Here is a 20,175-nt window from a genome sequence, read left to right on the forward strand (position 1 = left end):
ACACATCTTCTCTGGATCACAGAGACTTTATCATTCCCTTCCCTCTTTTCCTTTTGTGCTCAAGTATAGTTTTTATTCAGCTTTAAAGTGTAGCCAGAAGAAATAAATGAGCGAGACGCTATGTCACTTAAAGGTCTACCGAAGACCTGATACAGCTGTCTTTAAAATCAATGACAAAATTTCAAAAGACACAGGATCAGACTTTCACGTGTTTTAGTTTTGTTGATGGAAATGAATCTGTGAAATACTAAATTACTTACAAGTGAGTTACTAACATCTCTGCTGGTGTTATGATATCAGGCCTCCTGTTGGTCCAGACTGGGTAGACACCGAAAACACTTAATTACTGATTTGCTTGGAGAAATATTATGCTTTATCCCCTCTTTCACCTCAACTTTACATATATTTTATCTACATTTATCATAACATATCTATATATTATGCTTATATTACTTGTAAGTTACATATTAATAACATTTTGACTCTACCTTCTTCACATTAGCTGAAGAGAAAAATATGGAAGTATTATCATACTCCATATATCTGCAATAAAATAAGATTTCTTGAAATATTTTGGATATTTCTTCAATCATCAAAGTTAACTGTCATTTCCATTTTAATTATAGTAATATTTTCTTTTACCTAAAGTTGCATAACTGTGCCTGGAACAATACCCAGTCTTTGTGTTGCTTAGGTGCGTAAGTGAAGAAAAAAAGAAAAAAAAAAAAAAAAAAAAAAAAAAAGATGTTTGTAGTTTTTAACGCATGAACAGATTCGTGATATTGTTGATTTCTAAAGAGTACACAGTCAGTATACATTAGTACCAATAATTAAATGGTATATATGACAGCGTATGAAATGCTTGTCTTCTATTGCAAATCTAAGCTACTTATTCAAGATGCTCAACCACGTATGAACACTATCCAAGTCCCATATGTACACACATACATGACAGGCAGAGAAATATCCTTCTAATGAGTGTAGCCCAAATTCCATCCTTGGGTCAGGTAACGACTATTGTCTAGGGTATGAGTTTTTCTTCAGGGAGACCTATGGAAAATTTACATTTCTGGAAATCAAGCAGCACCCCAGGAACAGCAGAAAATAATCAGAAACTAGCTGCAGTTACTATAAAAATGCAAATCAAGAACACATTTAAATTTTCATTTTAAATGTAAAATGAAAGAAAAAGCTTGTTAATACAGCCATATTGAGCATTAAATGCTAAAAAAAACTCAAATCAGTACCAACAGTAAAGTTCTTAACTTCAAAGGAAATAAGGTAAGCGTTTTCTTCCTCACAATGAATGAGATCATACTGAATTTATTAATGAATATCACATCTTCCCTCCTAATCCAAAAGTACACCTCTTGCAGACTTCTTCCCACAAAACATATCACCCACTCCCAAGTCTTACATCAAGTTCTTCTACATGTTTCTTTGTTCCAAAATGTTAGAGTTTGCTCCTATTCAAATAAACTTCACATTTCAGATAAAGAAAAGTTCAAGCAATGACACAAAGCACAGGAAGAACTGGCCACCTAGAACTTAAATTTGTGTAACTTATGTATCTGCTTGCATATGAGCTAGCAGTAATTCTAAAACCTCATTAATCATGTAAGGCTGAGTTGTACGCTACACTACAATAGCTCTGTAGCATTTTTTTTGCTGTGGGGACAATATGCCTCATAAGCTCAAATTAGTGTGCTGCAAAAGCTAATTGAATGTATGTGCAATACTTTGCCTAGGGACAACACACCCAGGAGTCAAATGGTCTTGCAGCTTTTATTACTTGGTTAGAAACACCTGACAGGCTTCTGTGCAATGCACTAAGTCAGCTTGTAAATTATTTGATTTTCTGTTTCCTTTCTATAAACTGCCTCATTTTTTTAAATTTGAATATGCAAATTGACAACCAAGAGAGAAAAAGAATCCATTGGTTATTAGCAATGCTAAACCTCAGCGTGAATTTGTAAATCAGACAGACTCTACATCCAGGTCTGCTGCCAGTTTTCCCCAGACTCTCGTTTCAGAGACAAAGAGGATGGGACAGATACCTAGTTTAGTTTCTTGCCTTCATTTCACACAGGGAGATTTCCTTCTGGATGAGGTGTAGATGTCAAAGCTTTGGCTGCAGCGGGGCTTTGGGGCCTTTGTGAGAACAGGTGGGGGCTCTCCTGGCTCCAGGCACCACCAGGGTACAGCTCAGCCTCTCGGTGCTGCAGGGAAGCTGATTTCAGAAAGGCCTGCAGTGAGGGAAGTGTTGTGAGCAGCAACCCTGTGAACACACGTGGAGCAGAGTGGTGCTTCAAGTGTGGAGAGAACCCACGCTGGAGCAGGGAAAAGCATGAAGACAAAGGTGCTGCAGAGAGCTCTGGAGTGACTGGGGACACAATTCACCATGTGCCTGAAATGTGAACATCTTGCAAAGTGAATTCTAAGGTCAAACTACTCAGAAATATTTCTGCCATTTGAATACATATGCATTTCCCCATAAACATTCCTTCACCCTCTCAGCACAGCTCTCATTACTGGAAGAGATTCACGAGTATATGAAAAGGACATATGCTGCCATCTAGATCTACACATTCAAAAACTTTTTGTGCTTAGAGTTTGCTCGAGTACTTGAGAGTCCAACAAGGAATCCTACGACACTGCTGGTTCTGGGAAATTTTGCTATTTGTTGGCATTGAAGATGACACCCAGAGCACCAAAACACGCACAGCATGCTGATTCTACACTACAAAGCACTACTTTATGTAGCATTCTGCCATGGGGGATCATGTGAGACATCTGTGTTAGCCCGAGAAAACATTCTCCTCAGATATTGTCTTTGGGAGAGGGCTAATTAGATACTTAAGGTTGAAAATGAAAACAGATCCTTTATCTAATGAATATCAAGAAGCTAATCATTGGTATCTTACTGCCCATGGAAATGGTTTTATTGCTGGATGAGTAGTTTGGTCAGTTTTAGCCTTGATTTTATATTAAGTCCATTATATGCTTGTAAGTCTGTGGAAAGCTTTATGATTGTTATTACATTTACAGCATTGTTTACTGGTAAATCTCAAAATACAGTTAACACAATGAAACTTTTAGCAGGTATCGTATCATTAATGCTCAAATGGCTAGTGGAATTCCAATTCAGGAAGGAAAATCTGATTTTACTCTATTTGCTGGTCTTGTTGTAAACGGTGTTTTTGTGTGCTATTGCTCATGACATGACCTTAATGACCTACAGGAAAAGAAGTTGTATTTCAGATTCTGGCGATTTATCCACACTGCATTCATTCTTTGGAAATGGAGTAAGATATTCCAATGTTATTATTTTTCAAAACACTTCTTGACCATTATATGGTTTGCACTGTTTTTATAGCATATTGGAAATTTAGAATGGAAAATAAATGTTCTACATTTTATAACATATTTAAATATCAGTACAGCAGGTATTATCCCGAACACTGCAGTGTAAGATCCGTGTTGTTACTCTTCAATTCACCAGTGGCTGATGAGTCATGACAAATGAGATACTGACTTTAAGAAATTCGGAAGACTTTGTTTTCATTTTAGAAATGATATCAAATAAGGCCTTGTACTTTCAGGGAACAACAACGTATGCGAAAAAAAATAGTAATAATTTGCAACCTACAGCCACAAAGATTGAGGAAGATAGTCAATAAGAATGGAAGTGACCAGAACTATGACATTACTTTGCAAAGCTCCTCTAGCAAAGAAAAGGATGCTGTCAAATTAGCGTACAGTCTTTCTTCTTTACCATGACAGGCTTTCTCATTTCACTAGTTAAATCAAATTATGGCTATTTAAGCCTTCCAGGTGCAACACAGCATATCAGAGTCAAGTTGACTTCTGCCTGCATAATAAGAAATTGAACTAATTCCACAGTGTTCTTTATAGTTGATCATTAGAAGGATTTCTGAAACAGGAAGAAAAAGATGCAATGTGACTTCAGAACTGCCTTGATCCTGTAACATCAACATTAAATTGCTTTTGATCACTCATACTCTCAGATACTTCTAAGCTCTGAAATCCAAGAACATTTAACTTCCTAATACAAATAAATTGGAGTGTATTTTAAATTCGTTGTTTCCATTTTGATTTTTAAATCTACATCTGATATTGGTTGGAGACGTTTTCTCTATAGGATAGTTTTTGCACACTGTTTTTCATTCTCCTTGGGATGGATAAGTATTTAGCTGTTCAGCTGATCTTCAGTTACCAAAAATAAGCCCAGTAAATTGCATTATTTGGCAGTTACTAGATTTTTTCAATGGCTTCTTTCATCTCTTTGTATAAAATAATTGGATGTGAGCATTATTTAAAAAAGCAAATATCTTGCTGTTCCTTATAAAGATATTTAAGAAATAGCTAAGATTTGAATTCATGAAGGGCTAACTTTGACTTTCTACAGTTGGAAATGTTGTCCTGTGTCACTCAGTTGTTTTCACCACCAGCTGTGGGTAAATATTAATTCATCTATCCTTCAGGTTTCATGTTATGTTTTTCGTCAAAAGTATTACCATTTTAATTTATCTGATAAAAACACAATTAGATTTTTCCTTGCTATTGTGTAGTTTCCTATCCTGTTTAACATTTCTACTACATCTATTGCAATGCAGTGTTATTTTCTGTAGTGCTGAATGCCATCCTTCCTGTTTTAAATTAATTTGGAAGGCGTTGTACTTCTTCTAGAATGGGTGACGGCTCTGGCTACTAATCTGTGTTATCTAAGTTAACGCCAAAGGAATTTTAATTTATCTACCATTCAATTTAAAATGTTGCCAAAAGCTATCAACAGTTATAAAGTGATCTGCTTATTAAGGTGAATTTTGCATTGTCACTCATAGAGCTGGCTTCAGAAAAATACCAGTTTTGCATCCAAAACCTAATGTTTTAGATAGAGGTCATTTTTAACAGGTGTCACCCTCAATATAACTAATTCACATACTTCAGACAGTATACTGTACCTGCCGTTGACAAAAACTAATTCTGTAAAATACGTTTAGTTCCACACAAAGTTAATTTCATTCTTAAATAAATAGGAAAGATTAAGAGTTATCATTGCCCTACTCTGTGTATTACATAAAAGGAAGCAGTGAACATGTAAATGTTTTGCCTCTGAAATGGATTTAGATCAGAGGTGAATGATTAATGCATTTTAGAGGTCAGACAACCTTTCAAGCAACGCCTCTTTACAGAAGTAACGTTCACTGCAAGGACTCATCATTCAAATCCTGTACCCCTTACTCTCACTGTGCTCCCCTTTCAGTAACTGAGGATCTGCCTAAGTTGGTTACAAATTACAGCAACATTAACTTTTGCCAAAATACGCTACTTCATTCAAACTCCAGCATTTGATAGAAATACACTGGTTTTAAGGGTTTTATTATAGGAAAGGAACAGGCAAGAGCGCTAAAGTTTCCTTGGCCTACATACAGGGTGCTGATTCAAAGCACAGGATAAATTACATTGACAGCTGTGGCAGTTTTCTTGGGCTTTTGTTGGATTTTTTTTTGTTGTTGTTGTTACTTTCAGTGATTTGAGATAACGGATCTTCAAGCAGAAAAAAGGAGCTCTGTTGCATTCAAAACTAGGAGCTCACCAAATGTCTCATACATGTCATTCGTACAGGCTTGGAATGTATGTTTTCTTCCCTTCATCAGAACTCCTCGCACAAAGTAAAGAGAACATTGGGGATTGATACTCTCAGAAGTCATCATGGTGTAAGGTTAGAATGGAAGCCTGAAGAGTGCAGTGGAAGAGCAGAACAAAGTAAGAAAAGTATATATATGTGTGCATATCTATCTATATAGGCCACACACACTGCAGCACCAATGATGAAATAATTGAAGTCAACCCAATTTTAAAATGAACAGAGCAAATCTCCTTTCAGACCTTCATCATCCCGTAATTCTTATATTATAAAAACTTCTGTTTATAGAGTTGGCATTTTAAAACATAGTTAATTGCAGGATCTGACTTCTTTAAATTCTCTGTCTGTGGAGCCAAAGTTATTTTCAAATTGTCTCTTCCACATCCTCAATGCACCTCATAAATAGGCCTGAGATGGGAACCAGTGACAGTTTTTCAATTCCAACAGTTTATTTGCAGTTTCTGACTCAGATCGCCAGGTCTGAGATAGAAAAATCACTATACCCTAGGACAGATTTGTTCGCCCATGTAATTCACTTGCTAAGAGTGTAAGAAAGATCTGGAAAAGGCGTGAACTTATTAAATCCAATTTTTAAAAGCAAGCTAAAGATGTTACTTGGGCACAAAGAAGTCCTATACATATATATGCATATGTATTACTGCAGGCATAACTGTTAACATCACTGTTTCCATAGATCCCAGCCTATTTTCTATCAAATTCTCTACTTTTAATCTCTATCAGATTAAATATTCCTTTCTCAGGGGTGGCATAGTACTAGAATTGTTTATTCTAGTGCATAATTTCTTTCTACATTCAAAGTTCAGGTGTCAAAGTGACACTAATTACCTGCAGTGTTACAGGGGCAAACACAAGAAATGCACAATGGCAAACTTTGCACTGTTTTCCTGTTTTGGAAAATACAATTATATTTAAATTGTAGATAAAAGATATTTTATCCAGTAATACTAACACTTGAAGAGTAAAGAAGACAATAGATAGGAGAGAGTGAAAATATGCCAGTAACATAAATCAGAAGAATGCACTTTGTGCACTTCTGGGCACTAGTTTCTGTGATCAATACACTGTGCTAGTTTGCTCACTCTTAGAGTGGATGCATCGTGAGTGAGAGAAGAACTTCTGCCTTTTTATCCTTTTTTTTTTTTTTTTTTTTTAATCTTCAGAAAGTCAGATGTCAGCTGTAACAGGCAGCATTTAAACTTGAAACTCAAAATGATTAACTGTGCACTGCCTACCAGCAGTAGAGTTTACACTCTGATATACTGTATGGGAAGGTAGTCTGTATTTTACATCCTGTTCAATAAAAAGGAAACAAACCTGGCAAAAAAATAAGTTTTTAATCTGTGAAGCTTGCTGCAATCTATCCATTACTTTTACAAAATGAGATTAGAGTTACTCTATGATATTATCATATGCTTCACATATTTTAATTGTTATTTATTTTAAGGAATATTTTTAAACAGAGACATAAAAGATTATATGCTATTACTTTAATAACTAAGCATAACACTGTCAATATTCACCAATGTTTTCCAACCAGTATACCGACAAATAGTTTTCTAACAGACTCAAGTATCTAAAGCCGGACTGATTTTTCAAAGATGAATATCTCCAATTTCCACTAGCAACTCAGTCAACCTACTGTATCAATAGGTACTTCTAAGCACAGATTGCAGCAGTTAATGTTGGCTGTGTGTTCAGTAAACTTCAGCCAGATAACTCTCTACTTAAGCTTTGTTGTTTTTTTGTTGTTTTTTTTTCTTTTGCCATTAACTATGAGTAGATAATGATAACAGCGATCCAAAACACAACATGCCTCTTAAAAACTTATAATGAACATACACAGAGTTTAAGAGGACCAATTGGTAGGAGTTGTCAGCTGTGATTCCTACATCTTCCACACTTTTTGTAAATGTGATAGCAAAGAAGGACAGTTGGGAAATCTGAACTTCATTTTCAGTGCACATCTCATTTTTACATCTGTAAAATGAGCCTGAATCTTCCTCTTCTATTTGTGTAGGTCAAGAAACTATTTAAGTAAACATGACGCCTCTTCAAATGATGCCATAAAATCCTCTGCGGGAGAGATATCTCTGCCTTTACAGCTGCATATTTGGGTTTCTCTCAAATTCATAAAACATGAAATACTGAGAAGACCAGTGCCATTTTATACATTAAAAGAATCTTAAATAAATTGTAAAGATTCATTTAAAAGAGTTCCATTGCATTTCTGACCCATTTACGCAACACATAGGAATAAGTTTTCATGTCCCTATTAAGTCTTTAAAAAAAAGGTTCAGGTTTTCTGCAGTAATTCCTGTAATTTGTCAAAGGCAAAGAGAAGCGAACCACAGAAGATATCCATTTAATGCCTATACACACACACACACACGTATGTCATTAGAAACACAGTCTTCATTACATACAAAGATCTTTTTTTTCAGAATGATCTGACAGAAAGACGTTTATAAGTTCCTCTGCTAAGCAAGGAAGTTGCAGTAATTGAAAGTGCCCACGGGCTTGGAGATTTATTGTTAAGGGAGGTGTGCTGTAAACAAGAGTAACATTAAGGATTTGTTTCTAATAAATCAATTTGTCTTACTTTACAAAATAACATCTAAGTTTGCAAGTAGCAAGCCCTTGTTTACAAATAATTTGCAGCCTTCATGATGTAAGAGCTTTCAAAGCCCTCCAAAGCCTCCCAGATGAAAGAAATTTTTATAAAATGTAAGACATTACTACTGAAGCACTGGTCACAAATGCATAATTTGAAATAAGTACGTTTCCCACTGGGATGGGCTCAAGCTCTGTGTACTTATATGTGTAGGAATAAACAAGAGTAAAGCAGCAAAAGAGTAACCTTCCCTTGTGACTAGACAAACTGACTTGGGTGGTATTATTGGGTTGAGGGTTGTAAAGCGGCAAAATCCAATGAACTCCAAGATGACTACATTTAGAGGCAGCAGTTGTTTCATTCTGCACCAAACTTTTGAGTATGCCTGCGTAGCTCCAGTCTCTCTGAAGTGGGTCCTTTTTCTAACTGCAGCACAGAAGGGTGCAGCTCATAGCCACACAGGTGGGTAAGGCACAGCAAGGACATGAACAGTCTCCTCTCAGCTGAGCAAGTCTCATCTCTCAGCAAGTGATTGCTGTATTGATAAGACAACAATAGGATCTCTACAAACTACTGAATTACAATAATCTGTCTAGAAAGAGAAAATATGCAATCATGGAAGAATGAGATCACAGTAAAACATACATTAGAGAATTTTGGCTTTCTTTGCCGAGCACTTCTCTCTGCTGTATCCCAAATATCGAAAAATAGTACTGTACTTGCAAAATGATAAGCACATATTCCTGGAAGTCCACACTTACTTTTTCAGGAATGAATGCTGTCTCCTTTCAGACAGTCTCCCACTTAACTGCTTTTAAGGGAAGAAGAGAGCGGAAGAGCTCACCTACCAAAAAGATCACATAGTAAATACTCAGATTCTGTCTCATATGCAGTGCGATATAATGGTCATGTTCTGCCCCTTTCCTCTTGCTTCTTACACAATAATCAAAGAGCACAGCTGCCTACCATGCTGTGCACAGATACATCTGTGCAGTGAGTCAGCACAATCTTTGCAACGTAGGCATTTATTCTGACAGACAGATGTTACTTCTGTCCCAGAGCACAAGATTAAAATCTTTACTGGAGGCATTTGATTTCATATTCAGATAGAGTGCAAAATTACTCTTGGATCAGAAAAGTCAAGGAGAAGATTAGATAACCCACTTGATCTTACACAGAAACATATGCTGCTCCAGAGAAATTAGAAACTCTCTGGACCTTAAGGACAAAATCATTAAGACAGTACTTTAATGTTAGTTGTTTTTCTATTTCTTTCTAAGATGGGTGAGGTTACATTGGTGCTATCTTCATAACCTATTATATTCAGCACAGCACTCATTACAAAAGCAAATAAAACGTGAGCTTTCTGTATGCAAAAAAAAAAAAAAAGAAAAAGAAAAAAAGCAGATATTGAAATATGTATTGAATATTGAGAGTCACCAGAACATATAGCTTAATAAAACATGAGAATAGTATTTACAGAATTATTTTTATGGTTCCTATAATAACATCTTATCTAGATTTCCTGATATTCTCACTTAAAGAGCTCATTTATTCACCTACTCTGAAGTATTCCAGTTGTTCAGAGAATAAAAAGTACTCTCAATTCTGGTGCTCCTATTATTCAGAAGTAGTTACTGAGAAGATATACTAAATAGCCTTTTACACCTCAAAAGCAGATTACAATAGGGATAGATGGATGTGCATGCTGGTCTGATGATAAAAAAAAAAAAAGTTCAGAAGTTCTATTATCAGGCAATTCTTTCTTAAGAGCTAAAAAGGGGGTGGGGGGTAATGTGATCTGCCTATAGTGAAGATAGTGTCAATTAGACAATTAAAAGAAAAGGCTATGCCAATCAGTTATTGATTCACTGCTGTACAACAGCTATATCACTGACCTAAAAGCATTGAAAGATGTAGTTGCCTAACGAGGACAATCACTAGAAACATTTTAATTTCCTCTTTTGTATATAATTATGTCAAAGACCATAAATACTTCTGCGATAGAGAACAAGATAGAAGACAGATATGGAGCAGGTCTTTTAATGCAAAGACACAAATATAGTTTGTACCTATTAATTAATTCAATTCACACTATCTCTGTGAAGTATTACAACAGTTATTACAAAAGAACAAATTAGGGTAAAGAAATTTAGATCCTTCAGCTTTTGAAGCAGAATGGTAAATTTTCTACTGAGCTTTAGCAGAATTGGACAGTTTATTGGTCTTTAGCTCCCAGAATGAGGAACTGTCTGGAAAGGTAACAATAAAGAACTCTTTCAACAATGTGTATTTATTGAGGGAATTCATAACTGCAGGAACCAATACAACTAGTCACCAGGATGTAAATCAAGATTTGCTGCATTCACTTATCATTTAAACCTTTCGTGGAATTTATCCTGTTCTTTAAACTTTAACCAGATAATTTTATATAATTTAAGTAACATAATTTTGTCCTTCATGTTCTCTGAAATCAAGTACTCCTTCTGTATATTTATACCTAAGTGCACTCATAAAGACTCTTTCATCTTATTTCCATTTTTTTGTCTCTCTGTCATTGACTAGCTAAGTGAATTTTGACTTTCTAATCTTCGTATTCAAAGCAGTTCATACAGCAGTTATATTGAAAAAGTCTTTAAGGTTTAAAAACAGCATATACTCGCCCTCAGGGCAGATCAAAGCATAAGAAAAACAAATTGAGGAGGTGAACTAGAGCTCATCTGGGAAATCGATTACTTCTTTTTAGTCTAAACCTTAGAGATGGAACAGTATTATATCCTGGAAGAGTTGTAGTACAAGACTTTCAAGTCAGTTCTTCTCTCATTCCCATATTCCTTGTTCTCTAACAAACTCTACATTTATTCAAGACACTTATTATTTCTCAGTAAAGCTACACAAAAAGAAAGCTTTCAACAAACATTCATGCAAAAAATCACAAGATTATCTGAACATACTTTTAGATGTTAATAGAAGAGAGAACACAAAAGCCAAAGCTGAAGAATACGACGAGAATACAAATGCCAAACTGACAGAATTTGCTGGTTGACACCTGCAAATCTCTAGTAGTCAGAGAAGAGGAAAACACAAAACTGAAGAGAAATGTGCAAGAAAGTTATCCCGAAGGCAGTTTTTGCTACTTGTAGTGTTTGGTTCAATGTGTGAGCTCTTCTCCCCATCTTTCTCCAGTGGATAAACATGTATTTAAAGGCAATTTGCAATGGGGTTTGGGACTTATTACCAGCTGTCAAGAGATCAATTACTGAGGGCTTAACTGACAGTGGATAATTAGATTCCCTATGAACAGTGATTGTCTCATTCTGAAGATGGTGTAATATGAAAATGAAACATATGGTAAAGTCAATTATGATTTCTTCTCAGAACTGTTTTTAATGGTGTTTAACTATTGATCTGATGGGTTCCAGTTTACTTTAATGGATTTGCAATATTGTAAGAACATACTATATTTAGGCTTTATATTTTAACTGCTTATACCTTGCTTAAACAAAGAGAAATTAACATATTGTTATTCAACAAAAAGGTTATTCTGTAGTAAAATTTATGAAGCAAAAGAGAGCACAAGGCTGCAGAGTTATCAATAAACAGATTACAGTTTGGTCATGGCCTTAAGGCAAGATGAGTGATCTCTTACTTTTATTGTTCAGTGGAATTAATGCTCTCTTGGAACCAAACACGTTGGAAAAGGTTTTCTAATGTCCTTTACAAAAGTATTCTTCTGACTTCGTGAAATAATACAAACAGAAGTTATCACATCATTTTAGCTGGTAGTTATCGACTGAATAGTGTAAGGTTTTCCTAAGAGGCAGAGATGTATATACAGCTCAGTACTCATGCTTGCATACTTGCATTTATATAAAATGGTGATTGCAGATACAATACAGCTTGATCTACATTGGATTAATGTTCTTAATGTATTTGTACCTATTTTGTACAGATACAACTAAGCTCAAAGATAAAATGACATACTTTAGCCAAATATAGACTATCCTTACGTGAAAATACAAAAATAACATCGTTTTCTTGTTTTCTCAGTGCTAGAAATTTGACAGAATATTTTTCAAACACTAAATGCTTTCAAACAACGGTGAAGATGCCTGAACAAGACAAGTTACATTTTTTTCCTCAGTTTTGCCATTGTCTTTCCATTGCAGCATTGGCCACACCAATACTTTAAATGTCTAGAGGTTTAATTTCAGGTTCTTAAAAGATGGATTTCTACATGGCAGGAGAATGGAAGTTTCTTGCAATCAAAAAGATTCTTGCAATTCTAGAATAAAAAGTTGATAATCTAAAATGCCTAATGTAATCAGTTTTAAAATTATAAGAATGTTATGTTTCCTCTAATAATATCAGACAGTAGTAATCTAACTTTTATTTACAAAACACAAAATACTCCATAAAGGGGGTCGTAAAAATGCTACAAGACTATTTTTATTAGTGTAAGGTATTAATATCTGCTTCATTTTACAGCCCTAAAGAAAAAAAAAGCATAATTGCATGGATACAAAAATATTTTTACATCCCTTTTAAATCAGATGCATACTAAAGCCAACAACCTGAATTCACATATCAAATTTAGATTTGCTCACACAGTTAAAATCTCGAGGAAACATCATTTTCCATACAGCAGTGTAATGAATAGCAAACTTTTTTCAAGTCATAAAGCATTATACCATCATCCAGTTATACTTTTTGATTAGACAGATTGCTTATAACTGATGAGCCAATTCAACCTATGAACACATAGTTTCCACAATAAGCAAAGGACATTTGACAGAAACAGAAGAAAATAGGAGTTTCCTATTATATATGCCTTTCTTCTTCTTCAGGAAAAAGAAACAGCAAGGCACTACAAACATCTGAGATTTGCTTCTTGGAGAGTCGTTGCTTCTAGCGAGTAAAAGCCTGAGCTGTCCAGGTTCAAAGCCACGCAATAAAAAGCTTGCCTGTTGACACTCTCAATGAAGATATCCAAATCAGCTATGAGTAGATTCCATTTTATCATTTGCATGCATATGAAGTATTTCCCTCTTTGGGGAAATAATCTGATACCTCAAAACAAACAAACAAAAACACCTTCCAAAAAGGGTTAGGGTTCCTGAATCCATATACTAATGGGATACTAATTTACTTCCCTCGAGCTTTCTAAGAAAAAGTGTTAAAATACAGAGGCCAGCGCTGCAGCATCTTTATAACAGCTGCTTTCCATGACTAACAATTTAACCTGGATCCAGAGATCTGAGAAGTCAAAAATGGGCAGACAGAATACTAAAAGATACTTGATAGTGTAATGAAAGCAACGCCAAAAGTGACGATATCGAATTCTACTGTTGTGGTTTTTATCTGTAGATCTAAAATGCTAGCAAGATTCCACCAACTAAGTGCTCTATATTCATCTCCGGAGGAGGTCAAGGGCAGAACTCCCATGGACTTTAAAAGTTTGCTGGAATAAAGCAGATGTATCAAAACATATTACTGCAGCTTCTGTCTAATATATTATTTTGGGGGCCAAAGGAGCAGTAAACCATCAACCACCAGCCTGATAATTGCATTTCTAATGAAAATATGTGCCCCTTTTGTGTCATATCTTCTGTAAAACAGCATGCTAGTACCCACTAGTGAACAGTGCACTCAGCAGAAGAATAACTAATAGGAGAAATAAAAATTATGTCCCTGATGGTGTATCTTTTAATGTATTAAAAAATGATAAGGGGCAAAGAGCAAATATTCAGCAATCAGCAAGCAATGATTGGGAGGGCAGGGTGGGCTCAGAGGGATGCAAAAGATACTGATTCGGTAAGTAAAGACCATTAAAAATCTTAGTGCAGCCCTTCTCTGAGATCTTGTCCCATTTGTCATAAAAGTACTGAAAGATATCATCCTTCATTTTGATTGAAGCTAGTCTCTCCTCCAGACATTAAGCATGTTCTGTTATGCATTACTATGCCATATATATTCTTGCAAATATACTGTCAAAAAGACATACTTGCAGGTTGACAACTAAGACATTAAAAGGCAATTCCAGTTACAGCTGGCCAAATTTTTGATCAGCTCTTCAGTAAACAAAAAGCATTATTACTGACAGTAGGCTATTTCAGACAAAACAGGTGTATGCCACTGCACAACTTTCAAGTCTCAGTTGTATGGTATGCCCTGTTAAGAGATAGCTCGAGCACCCCTTAGAATCTTGCTGTCATACTTAAAGAGACACAAGGGTAAGAATTCAACGTACGAAAGAGAAACTCTTTTTTTATTTTTAAAGAATTTCTAAACTACGCTTCCCTTTCAAACTGTAGTGAAATACAATCACAGTTTGTTGCCTGGCAAACTTAGATGGAATAGGATATCTTCTGGGGGCTTTATAATATTTCTGATCCTTTACAGAGGTTGGCTGAAAAAGAAAGTACACAAAAAAATGACAATTATTTCTTCTATAAAAGGAACAGCATAATACAGACAAATGGATTTTGCAGGAGAATTGCCAATTATACTTGGCCTTGCTCAAAAGGTTAATGATGAAATATATCTCTAGCTTATATTTCAAGAAGAAAACTAGCAGTAAGACAAAATTATTCATTGTGAAGCAAGTGAAAATATTTCCTTTGCTCTTTCTTTAGCTATTGCTAATGATCAGGTACTACAAAACGCTTCCTGCTGTTGAAGCAGGTATGCTTAATCTTCTAAATTGAATTTATATACTTTAAGACAGAATCCGGAATTTTTTTTCCCTTTCTCAGCTCATACTTATATACTTTTAATGATGTAAACAGAAATGAAGGATGTGGCAATGATCCTCATTAATCCAACAATACTTTGTGGCTAGACCAGGTCATGGGAATATTTACAACAATAAACTTCATTTGCTCTATGAGTTGGTTTGGGAAAAGGCAGTTAAAAGAGAATAGTATACGTGAATCTAGATGAAACATCTGCTGGCAGAAAGAAACTGTTAAAAACAAGAACTACCTACGCCATTAGTTAAGGATGAAGTTAAGGTGTTTTGTGAGGCTGCTAATGAGCAGAATAAAAACAAGTTAAAACTCCCCTATCCAGCGGAGGGAAGAAAACTATGAAGTCTTTTGAGGAGTAAGCCAACCTACAGTCTGGTTCATCCTCCAAAGAGAATGCACAGGATGAAATGCACAACAATAAACTCTTTCTAAACTTTTTAGGAAAAAAAAAATAAAAATTAAACATGATATAACGCATCATTTAAACACAAAGCCTGCATTGTGCTATTGTTTCTTATTTGTTCTATTCCTTCTATTAGGAGAGTTGCCTGGCGACAGCACCCAGAAAGAAAACTTGAAGGCACCCAGCACATGCATACACTGCTATGTGGCTTATCCAGGTAATGAAGCCAACACTGTTCAAAGGCAGGACAGCTGCTCAGCCAAGAAAGTCTGGGCAGAAAACTGAAGGAGCAATACAAAGTATCACAAAATTTCTGACAATAAGAAGTGAGTAAAATGTAATAATCATGATTAAAAACTTAGCTAAGCTGACAATGTCCTTTTAATAGAGAATTATCGTTTGTAGACTGAAAGATACTATTTAAATCATTAGTTACATATAAAACAATAAGTTTATTTAAAATATTCTATATTGTGTTACCGTGTAACGTACACAGTTATCTCACATGAAGAGCTTCCTTACAGCAAGCTCAAATAAGTGATGAAGGAGGCACCTAACTGGGAACTGCTGTCAGAAGAGGCACCAGCCTCTTCAAGAATCAAGAGGTTTTAGTCCGTTTTAACCAGTACTTGAAATTTTACAAACCTTGTTAGAAGTCCTTCAGGGTTTGACTGGCTAAGAACGTATCCCGATAGAAATCAAACATCTATACCTCAAATTGAGTATTTAAATATTTGTAGCTTCTAGCGGGTCTTCAGCTGAAGAACTATTGGAAAAATGCAAAGTAATTTTGCATTTACACTGAGATTTCATAAACAAAACAGTACTGTTATGCAGTGCTCGCACAGTTTCTCTTTTTCCTCCATTAGAATTCTCTTCGAGTTTCAGACAATAGGTCAATTGCTTTAACAAGTATACATGCATGGCCAGACTGCTGCAGCAAAACGCATCTTTTTATGCACAGCGCTCAGGACGAAGTGTTCAGTCAAAAAACCTCACTCAACAACAACAGCAGCAAAAACGGTCTTTTAACGATGATCTAAAAGTTATCAGAACTCAAAAACTGACAGATAAGTAGAGAGAGAACTTCAAATGGGAGTTTCACACAACACATGCCCAAATCAGCATTAAGACAATGAGACAAAGTCACTGAAGTTAAAAACTATCTTCAGAATAATCTATACCTCAAGACAAACTCTTTGCCAAGTATTTCTTAGATGTGCATTTGAGAATGAACTAAGATTTGCACCAGGTCACACCACCATCTAAGGATATCATGTAAATAACTTGTTTCCATCTGAACACAAGGAAAGGCTAATGGTCACTCTGACCTGTCAGCCCATTTGACATCAAAGTTGTCAACAAACATAAGAAAGGGCAAGTGGGAAAGCAAAGGAGAAATATAAAGTAAAACAAAAGAGAAATTGTCCTTTATGACAAGACATCTCTGCTTAGGTCATGTTCTCACAATAGTTGGTAATAAATATATGTTAACCTAGTACAGAAATGAAACATAATATGGATAGTCAATATTAATTGCTGAAATAGAGCATGCTGATGCAAAAAATAAAGACTGTATAATACTTAAAGGATACCACTGACAATAAACTGAATATAGATAAGGGGAACCAAAAGTTCCTGAATCTTAATGCCAACTGTGAGAGTCTATTAGGCGACCCTGGCAAGTCTCTTGCTGTCAGTGTTCCTTAGATCCACACAGAACATGAAATAATATTTACAGGTTTGGATAAACAGCAGGCTGCCTACAGCTACTAAACATCCACGTTTTCCTAAACATCATCTTTTGTTACTAATGTGCTTTCCAGATGTGATAGGCCCAGATATTTCATGATTCAGACATTTTCTCTAGCCAACCAGAGATCTACGTGAAGGGGCAATGGTGCCAAAGGAGGCCAGTAAGAGGGTTTATTCTTGTTCCCCCCCCACAGAAAAAAATAATAATAATAATTAAAAAAAAAAAAAATCAGTACGTCAGCCTTACGAATACCCATTTATTCATATTGATGAATTCAGACTAGATTTGTGGAGAATTAAAACATTGCACGTACCAAAGCAAGAGAAGAATATCACGATAAACTGTTCATTATGTTTTCTTTAGCACAGAGAAATTTTGCAGAGAAACTGTGTTTCAGGCTGACTGTAGATGAGGCACGCTGTGAATGATGTTTGCAGGTTGCTTGCAATTTATCCTACTTCCACTACAGCAGTAGCACAGTTTATAAACCACTGCAAAGACATTACCTAACGATCAAGTAAGTATTCTTATGTATCATTATTTCCAGTTTTCACCTAGTTCATTGCGAATCAGCAGGGAATTACGCAGGTTAGTTTCAGCTGCCACTTTTGGCTGCTGTAAAGAGAGCAGGAATAGCAAGAGATAATTGTAAGTCATGCGGGGGGAAGGGAAAAGAAGGAGTAGAAGAAAATCTGTGCATTCTGTGTAACTATAATGTCAATTAATAAAAGTTCAAGATCTGGAAAACTACCACTGAGTTCCTATTTAGAAAATTTGGCTTTGAGAATTTAAGTTTAATCTGCAGTATATATTTGGCTCACCAATTTTGCTAAAAATAACAGAAGTAACAAGAGCTGTTATTAATCTGAATTTCTAATTCTTTAATGTCATTTCATTGAAAACAAACCCTGACATGCTAAAACCTCTCCAAAAGAGCATGCTGCATTGTTTAGGAAGAACTTTATGTCTAACGACGTATTTTGAAATAGATTACAGTAGGACAAACTTCTGTTTTGTGAATTTAATGAGCTGTTCTATCATCACGTTAACTAAATTTTTATTAGTAGTATTAGTTGGTATTGACAGAAGACTAGCAAATGCATCTTTCTTCCTCCAAACTGACATTACCACATACTCTATACTAATGTTTAAAATATTATTTTAAAGACTTAAGTGAAACAACAACTTCGAATACAAAAAGATGAAAAATTAGGCCTTTTTAGGCGTTTCAGAGATCAGAAATGTTAAGCACAACAGATTATTTATTCCTTTTATCTTTTTGATTTCCCACAAAAACTGAAGAAATATCTACGAGGGGAATATCATGGTGACAGCCAACACTGAAATAAAAAGCACTGATGCATCACTGCTTTCAATCCTCATATTTGGGAGCTTTGAATGCAGAACACTCCTATTTCCTTTGGGTGATCTCTTACCTGAATAGGCTGTATCAGATATAACAAATCTTTAAACTGTTAAAAATACCTTAGGTGAATCGTACACAAAAATAGATATAAACTACCAGTTTCAATATTCACTTTTATCTTTTACAGAGCCAGACTTATTATACAAATATATGATCAGACAATGCAACTTACACTTCTTAGCTGCACACGATAGTCTGATAACAGTTATTTACATAATTATTCTTTCTGCAGGGAAAATACAGTGCACTATGAAAAACATACTCAAGAGAAAGCCATCACACAATTACTCCCACAATATTCTGGAGCCAAATCCACAATAGAGTGCAAATAAGTGACTTCCCCAACATACTTCTGTGAAGGAAGGTTATCCTAAGCAAGTTTCTAAGTCAAATCTCTTTGACTTTGAAGACAGACCATATATTTCACTGAATTTGCTATTACCAAATAAACATATCGGTTTTGTAGAGCTATTGGAAGTATGATTAGTTCTGTGTAAGTTTTTGTTGTTGTTGTTTTGTTTTTTGTTTGTTTGTTTGTTTTTCTTGCCTCTAACTGCAGTCTTGTTTATTTGTTTTGCCAGAAGCAGACAAGACCAAATTCGTTTCCCAGACCTTGATCTTTCAAAGCCTGGAGAACAGAGGAGTTCAGAAAAGTGACACTGATGCTAACACTGGGAAGAAATTTGGTACTGTTTCTTTGTCCACTTGATCCTGAACAGTTTTAACTTCTTGAAAGATGGAAATAATTTACAAAGAAAAAACAGAAGGCCACACATGCAATTCACAAATTGCATGAGGATATTTGTAATGAATTCATGTGATAGCAGATCATTCAGGCCTTTTAAGACAAAGAAAAGTTTACTTGTATGAAGACAGCTTGGAGGAAAGCAAAAGACAAACAATGCAGATATGAGTTCAATCTTTGTTGCCCACTGCTTAAAACTTCTTTTATAATTCAGCATAGATGGAAGACACGTGGCTTTCTAGTACAGGAGTTTCTGCATACTAACTCGTATTCTGAAGAATCCTCCTCCCCAGTAACTGTACATGGATCGGACTGCCTTATTTCAAAGATGGTGATTATGCCTTGTAAAGAAAGCTGAGTCTAATCTAGAAATACATATTCCCATAATCATCAAAGAATTTCCCTAGAGAAATACAGTGAGATCAATGGGACTGCACAGCTGCAATGAAACTGTCTCTGCAATTCAGGATTTGGGAAGCATTTACAGGTAAATAAGCTCCGTGTACCCACATTAAATATTCTGGGTACAAATGTAAGATGTTTATGCAACTATTACTCTAGACTGGGACCTCATCATGATTGCCTGACCTGTACAGCGTTAACTTCTTATCCTCCCTTGGTGGCCTTTCCTCATTTGACGGTTTAAATCGGGAAAATAAAACCACCAAAACACCAACCAACCGTCTTTCCTTGTCAGTATGTATACTTGAGGTCCCAGCCTGGTGTGATTTCTACAGGCTCTTATAATAGAGACAGCAATAATGCTGGGTTCTTGAGGAGCAATCCTGTGGGA

The sequence above is a fragment of the Meleagris gallopavo genome, chromosome 16 (assembly GCF_905368555.1).
Source record: "Meleagris gallopavo chromosome 16, MGAL_WU_HG_1.1, whole genome shotgun sequence".
Taxonomy (NCBI): domain Eukaryota; kingdom Metazoa; phylum Chordata; class Aves; order Galliformes; family Phasianidae; genus Meleagris; species Meleagris gallopavo.